The following is a 7500-nucleotide window of genomic DNA, read 5'->3' on the forward strand; positions in this document are numbered from 1 at the left end:
GGGGGGGTTGGGGCTTGAAATTTTTCCAACCACTAAGAGCTACCAATTTTAAAACCCCAAATCAATTGACACTTTTATAATTTTTAATAGCGATAAAGACAATTGGCGACTAACTTAAAAGCCTCGAATGAATTTTAAGAGTTGTGAATTCCCTGTATAAATGCGACGATATTAAAAATCAATTGACTGTCAAATATCTTGTCATATTTTTTTTTTGGCCTCGATACCCTAAAAGGTACCACGAAAGCTCCCGCTGTGCACATTTTGAGGCTGAAAACCCTAAGATGTACCAAAACCGATTTTTACCCCTAAAAGGTAGGAAGAACAGCCCCATCCTTCTTATGCGGGAGTTCTCTCGGGACATAAGCTTATTTTTTACCAATTGCAACCTTTTCCACAATTTCAGCCCTGCTTAGTCATGCTACGAAAACGTGAACGTATCATATTATATCCAACCGTCACTTCTGAGGATGTATGTTGAGGCATACAAAACGTTAAAGTCATTAATCAAAGTTTTGTTTGCCCGCCTTTAATTCCGTCAAAACTTTCAGTGGAACTTATTTTGCGAACCGTGAGAAACGGAGACCTCTTTTCTTTGTCACTCACATTGGTAGCCAATAATTTACAAAGTAAGCGTGTTGTAAATTCTTTGGCGGAGATGGTATCTTTCAGATTGTTGAACTACAGCCTCAACATCTTCTCCTTCCTCTTCCAGACTTTCTACTGCTGTTGGCAACTGGCTCATTTTTTTCATTGCGGCCAACCTCGAGAAATAACTAGTAACTTGTTGTACTGTTAGCCACTCGCCCTTTTCAAACAACCGATTACCAGCATCGTTGCGCAGTGAACGCATTCGGGTTGCGGCTTCTGCTGGGGTAACCTTTCGACCAGTTTCTTCGCCAATCATAAATTGCTCTAAAAGAAAGCTCTTTACTTGCTTGGAGAACCTGTTGCTCCGTTTTGATCTTGTTTGAGCCCATCCGATGACCACGTCACTCTCTAATTCTTCAGAACACGAGACTGCTGTGAAAAGATAAGAAGGATTTTGGGGCTTCAAAGACATGCAATGCTGGGCCCATTTGCGCCTGATTTGATCATACTGAGACTCTTCGTGAAGTTTGAAGTGATGGCGTCCCAAGTCAAGGTGCCTGTGAAGGTTCTGGCTTGTTCTGAAAGTCTTGACACAACCTTCTTCGGGGCAGTTAACAATTGGCAATCCTCTTGATCTGCAGGTGGTGTAACAGGCATGGTGACTACATGGGGAACCTCAAATGTCTGCTTGGATGTCGTCTTCTTCTTCAGCAACCCAGTAGACTCATCTGGTTCACAAGACGGAAACACGATTTTCACCCCTGTATCGCTTAGTGGCCTGCCCATCTTACTAAGCTCTTGCTTCGAGATCCTCTTACCCTCTCCAACTTGAAACGCCTTCCACACTATTATTTCGCCATCGTCGGTATACTGAAAATTGTTCAGCTGACTAATACCACTAATCTTGTGCATACCAGTTGTTTGCTTCTTTGTGTCAGTTACTTCAACAACAGCTGCCCGGCAGCCTCTCACACCCCCATACGAATCAATGGCTTCCTTTAACTGTCGGGCTGTAATTACGTCATGACCTATAATGAATAAATTTGAAATATTTACAATATGTAGAGAGGAAGCCACATAAGCCATTGCTGCTTTTCATGTCAGCCCTCTATCCCGGTCGAATTGAAATTTGGAAATGTTGGTTTTTGTGGAGAGAGGAAAACCGGAGAACCCGGAGAAAACCCTAGAACAAGGCGAGAACCAACACCAACAGCAAATTCAACCCACATATGGCAGTGGGCAGGAATCGAACCCGGGCCACATTGATGGGAGGCGAGCGCTCTCACCGCTGCGCCATCCCTGCGCCCTAAACAGATACGCAGATCATATTTAAATTATTATCAGATAAAGAGGTGCCAGATAATTAACTTCACTCCATAAACAACAAAAACGGAGATTAAGTTTTCATTTTCCCATATAACAAGCAAAACAATACAATTGCTAAGGTAATATTGTGATTATAATGGTCATCAGTGTGGCGTGAAAATGGCAAGGTGGCCTCCAATTTTTCTTTCAGCTTTTCAAACTAATAATGCAATTATCAATTAGACAAAGTTCAAGGAAATTTAAGACATACCCTTTTACATTGAATCACCTAGGCATATTAGCACTTAGCTTGCGATTTAATCGTTTTGTTTCTGCGTGCGTCATCCACAACTAAAAGGACACGCCAATCCGCGCTTAAAAAAGTGTTAGCATGCGCGCAGAGGCTCATCTTACTGATTTCCCTGATTAAAATCGGGCATATCCCGCATGCAATGTTAGCAAAGAAACATACTCAATTTGTGTACTTAGCAAACGGTACTGTATGAGTGCGAAAAGTAATTACCTTCGTTAAGGTATCTTGTAACATGTGCCTTAAGCGGAGCGATCTTTCGGTCACAAACGTCTTTTCCACTGTTCGCCTCACTAAAGCTGTAGTTCTTTAACGTCAGCCCTTCTTTTGCAGCAACAGCTGGGGCACTAATGATCAGAGCCGCATTGTGATAACAGCCGGCGTTATCGCTTCTCAAAAAAATATCTTTGAGATTTGGGGCGATTTGCACAAGTTGATGAACAAGGCATTCCAGTACCGAACATATTGCAAACCAATCTTGGTTGCACGTTTCAAAAATGTGGATAAACGTCTGCACCTGCGCAAAAGAAACAATTAAATATAAATAAATAGTCATAAAATCGAAAATGTTAAAAACCGAATTTGCACACGCAAAACGGTAAATACCTGGAACTCAGTTTCATCTTTTTCTACTTTTGTAATGCAGACTGACACATGCCAGCTGATACCCTTTTTGCCAAACCACTCCTTTTGAGTCTCTCGATAGCTCCGTGGCAACCACTTCATTGCCCAGTCCATCACAACTAAAACCTGCCCCGCAGTAAGATTGTCAAGAACGTCGATTTTACTCTTTTCCTGATTGATGGCTCTCACAATATGAGCTTTCCATTGCAAGATTTTTTCTGCGGCTTTCTCGGTGTCATACTTTAGTTCCTCTTTCTGTTCCTGGTAACTAAGAATAATGGACTCGCTATCAATTCACTACGCTATACTTCAAGTATAAAGAACTATTACGTTTTAAGTATCTTCACAGGAAAAAAGACAAATTAGACAACGGGACATTGAATTAGTGCAAAAAAACTCTAACATTCCAGCTAATGTGCTGGTTATGTCCCCGTGTCTTGTCATTGGATCAGACGACTGAGACAATCCTTACGGGTTAGCATTGACGTAATCAACTTTGCTGACAAGTACACGACTAAAAGGAAAGTAAAACTTTCCTAGTATGGCCAACTCAAGTGTAATGAACCCGAACTAAAGCCAGGAATACTAGAATAGCAGCGTATCGCTAACCACTAACTGCTAACGGCTTCCAGCTGAAAAAATAGCTTTTAGCTGTCCAAGATTATACTGAAATTCAACTGTAAACGTGTGCCTGCAGAATAAGACGCAAATGCTTTACCCACTGGGGAGGTGACAGGAAAAAATGGAACGGCCACCGTAAAAGTTTTCAAAAAAGATGAATAACTTCAAAAGACGCTTGGTTACCCCTACATTTTATGTTATGAAATTAAAGTGGCAAGCCTATTAAACACGAGATTAGTTCCTGGTTAAGAGGAAAAGCTATTTAGATTGTACTTAAGCTAAACCAGAGGAAGGCTGTCAGAGACGCTGAAAGCGCTGTTGCAAAGATTTTGTCATTAAAAGCATACCAAAAATGGCTTTTATGTGACCACTTACCATGTAGTTTTAAGATCTACATAAACATGTTAGCTTTTCTGTATGTAAAGGCGAATGCTAAGGAAATCTGTGAGGATATATCCTTTTCTTTTTTTTTTTCAGAAAAGTGCTAATATGTCAGTATTTTTGTTGAGATTCAAGGATAATTATCTCAAAAAAAAAAGTGTGTAGCTACCCCATTTTTCTTTGTGGATGCCAATAGCCCTTACAAAGATCTACTTTTTCCGCATGGTCCTAATCTGGAAAAAAAAAACTTTGTATTTAGTAGGCACCGTCCTTAATTAAACCTTTATTGGTTACCAAACCGGCGTCTAGTGGCATGTACCGAAAAGTCGTGTACCCAGTGCATTGGCACTTGCTTACCTGTAACAGATATCTTCAGCGTCTAATCCAGCAATGATATCATTAGGAACTTTCTTAGAATCCAGGCATCGATCACACTGCATAGAATGGTCATGGTCACAGGCTGACTTGAAGTGAGTATCGTCGGATGATAGGGCGAAGCGTATGCAGTGATCAGCACAGGGACTTTCCTCCAAGACGTGCAATTTGTAATCGGCCTTTAGATACCGTTTAGCTGCTCGAATCCTTTGTTTTAGGCTATCAACCCACTGAAGGGATGACCCTACATAAAAACAAAACGATTTCCTCTACTACCCAGCATCCAGCCTCCCCAAGGACTAAATATCATGAAGAGCGAAGAAGCAATAACGAGAGAGAGAATCATAGTGGCTAGAGGAAAAGGACATAAAGTCTCTGTCACAGAATCATTCCTCCGGTTAAATCTTTTCTTCGCTCTCCACAATATGGAACACGCTATACGGATTTAGAACAACAGCACACTGTTAGACTAAACTCTGAATGTCAAAGATTGTAAAGTTCTTTAACCATTGACTCCCAGGGGTTCCCCATTGACCAGTAAAATCGTCTGACGTTAGACAGAGTAAAATACTAAGTCTGGCCGCTTTCGGCCGGTTTGGATGTCGATGGGTTAATGGGGACATAGTTTTTCAGTGAGTGATTAACCCATTGACTCCCAGGGGTTCCCCATTGACGAGTAAAATCGTCTAGCGTTAGACAGAGTAAAATACTAAGTCTGGCCGGTTTAGGCCGGTTTAGGCCCGTTAGGACGTCAAAGGGTTAAAAACCTACCAAGGGAAGCCATTGTTAGTAGAATGTTTTCCAAGGTATCAAAAGCTGATGCCCCTTCGCTTGTAACATTGTCTAATCCTGCAAGGCCCTTCTTCTGTGAGGCTGCACAAATCTGTGGCACAGAGCATTTAAAAACGTTATACGCAAATTGAAAAATTGCGACTAGTCAAAACTCAGGTTTGCTTATTACTTCATGCGCGCCGCAATATACAGCATTAAAATGCACATTAAAATAACATGTATTTCTGGCTTACCAGGAATTTTGCATTCGTTAGCGCAATACAAAGTTATTATGACGCTGTAACGCATGACTTTCCACTTGTTGGAAATCCTCTCAAGTATGCAAAATGCAAAATGTCGTGGCTATATGTGCGACTGCTGTCTATCAAACTGTATATTTTACCTTTAAGATAGAAAACAGCGTTGATCTACCAAGAGGATAGAAGTCCACTTCACGGCAGTATGACTGGTACAGCTTGACCATTCTGGAACTGATTAAGGTTCGTACTATATCAGGCACCTCGATGGATTCACCGGTTGACATCTTAAGCTTTCTTGTACCGTATGCAACATCTTGAAGATAGTGCGGGCTGCTAATAAAATCCAAGAAATGGTCAACTTTTTCCTCATCCAACCGATAACGTACTACGGGCTCTCTTTCTTCAGAGACTCCTTCACCCACAACTGCAGAATGTTTTCTTGCCTGATCAATCCTCCATGTCGTCAGACCTGGTACCATAGATTTTAACTTCGATTTACTGTAGTGTTGCACGAAGATGGATAAGATCGTCATTTTTGTGTACCATGATGTCGCTCCTTCGTACAATGAAACTAGGGTCTCAACAATCTTATTTTCAGGGCTTGGCTCTTTAGTTGTGGAAAGCGTAGTGATCCGAGTAAGCAACTCAGCTGATTGTCCGGGGGCAATACACTCCAAAGCTGTTTCTACTACCTCCTTCGATTTTCGCTTGATGTAAGAACTCGTGCTTTTTGCGACTTCTGAGATTGGCTGGTTTAGTTGAAAGCGAACTGGACTTATTCGTCCATCACTCAAACTGCCAATACATCTGTTTAGGGCTTGTAGTCCGCGATTAGCTTGGGGCGTTGGAAAATACTCCTCATCATCGAGACGTAAGGACTGTACTAAGGTAGGTAGTGGAGTCATGATGTCATCATACTGACTCTCGAGTTTAGAGTATTCACCAGGTTGAACCTTTTAAAAAGACAGTAAAATACATCAGTGAGTAAATTTAATTTGTTGAGAGACAGCGGAGATCATGTCAAAATAATTTTTGTTGTTATGTATTGATATATGCCATTGTTAGGATTTAAAAAAAAACCCAACAACTTGAAAATCGCCACCAAATGTGATTTTTTTCTTGTTTCTTGTCAAATTAAGCCCAAAATACTCGAGTTAAGAATAAGAAGAGGCCAAAAGACTCATAGAATTGTCTATATTTTTGTTAGCTATGAAGACAAATGATTTCTCGACGTGTCATATTGGTAGGACAGTTTTGCTGACCGCTTCTGTTACGGGCACAGTTACCATATTCGAGGAATGTCGCCGAGAGAAACAGTTGGGCTGGTTATCATATCAAAATTTTGGCCAGAGATGAACCAACAGCTACTGAAAGTTTCAGCATCAGAGAGTAAATCCACTTTTTAAAAGAACCCTGGAGGGGCGTGGCATCTAACCCAGCTTCCCCACTTTGTTCGTCCGTGGGTTACGTCTGTCTTGCTTCTGCACCCACTCAGATGCATTGTATCAGCTTTGAAGCTGGCGTGCAAGGCTGCCAAGTTTCGCGCGCGAGTGTCTTTTTTTTTTGCTGGAGGAGCTACGGAGACTGCGAGGGATTTAAACGATCGACGAAGCCGCTAGGAAAACTAATCCGTCACCGTTCTCCTCGCAGCAGAGGTTCCGCCGTTAAAACATAGCACGCATCCTGCCAGCTACGTAGGCTAATTTTGGAACTCTACTCTGACCTAGCATCATTCGATTTTGAATTGATGTTATAGGTACTGGTATGTAAGTCAGCCACGGCGGTGTTAGAAGATGGTGATGATGATGGTGGTGATGATGATGATGATGATGATGATGATGATGACGATCTAAGTCAGCCCAATAAACTATACTATCTATAGGATAAGGTAGTGTGAATAAGATGAGTTTTAATACCTGGTGTCTTCGTGGCTTTAACAAGGTTGATGAAACTTCGTCGTCACTGACGCTTTCTTCAAAATCATCTTGTGTTCCTACTTCTCTGGTGGCCATTCCTGGATCCTTTAGAGAAGTGAAAAAAATAACTATGACTTCGGCCAGGTTTGGTTTGTAATTCTGGGAATCAGAGTGGGTCTTTCATTGGTGGCTAACCTATACATATTCAATAGTCTCTGCATGTTCCTCTTGAAATGTATTGAGAATTTTAGGCGCGTAACATCCTATAAGCACGTGAGTACTTGCAGTGACCAGAAAATTTTGAAATTTTAGCAATTGTTTCTATTTTTAACATTTTACTTGTACG

Source organism: Montipora capricornis, chromosome 3 (assembly GCF_036669925.1).
Source record: "Montipora capricornis isolate CH-2021 chromosome 3, ASM3666992v2, whole genome shotgun sequence".
NCBI lineage: Eukaryota > Metazoa > Cnidaria > Anthozoa > Scleractinia > Acroporidae > Montipora > Montipora capricornis.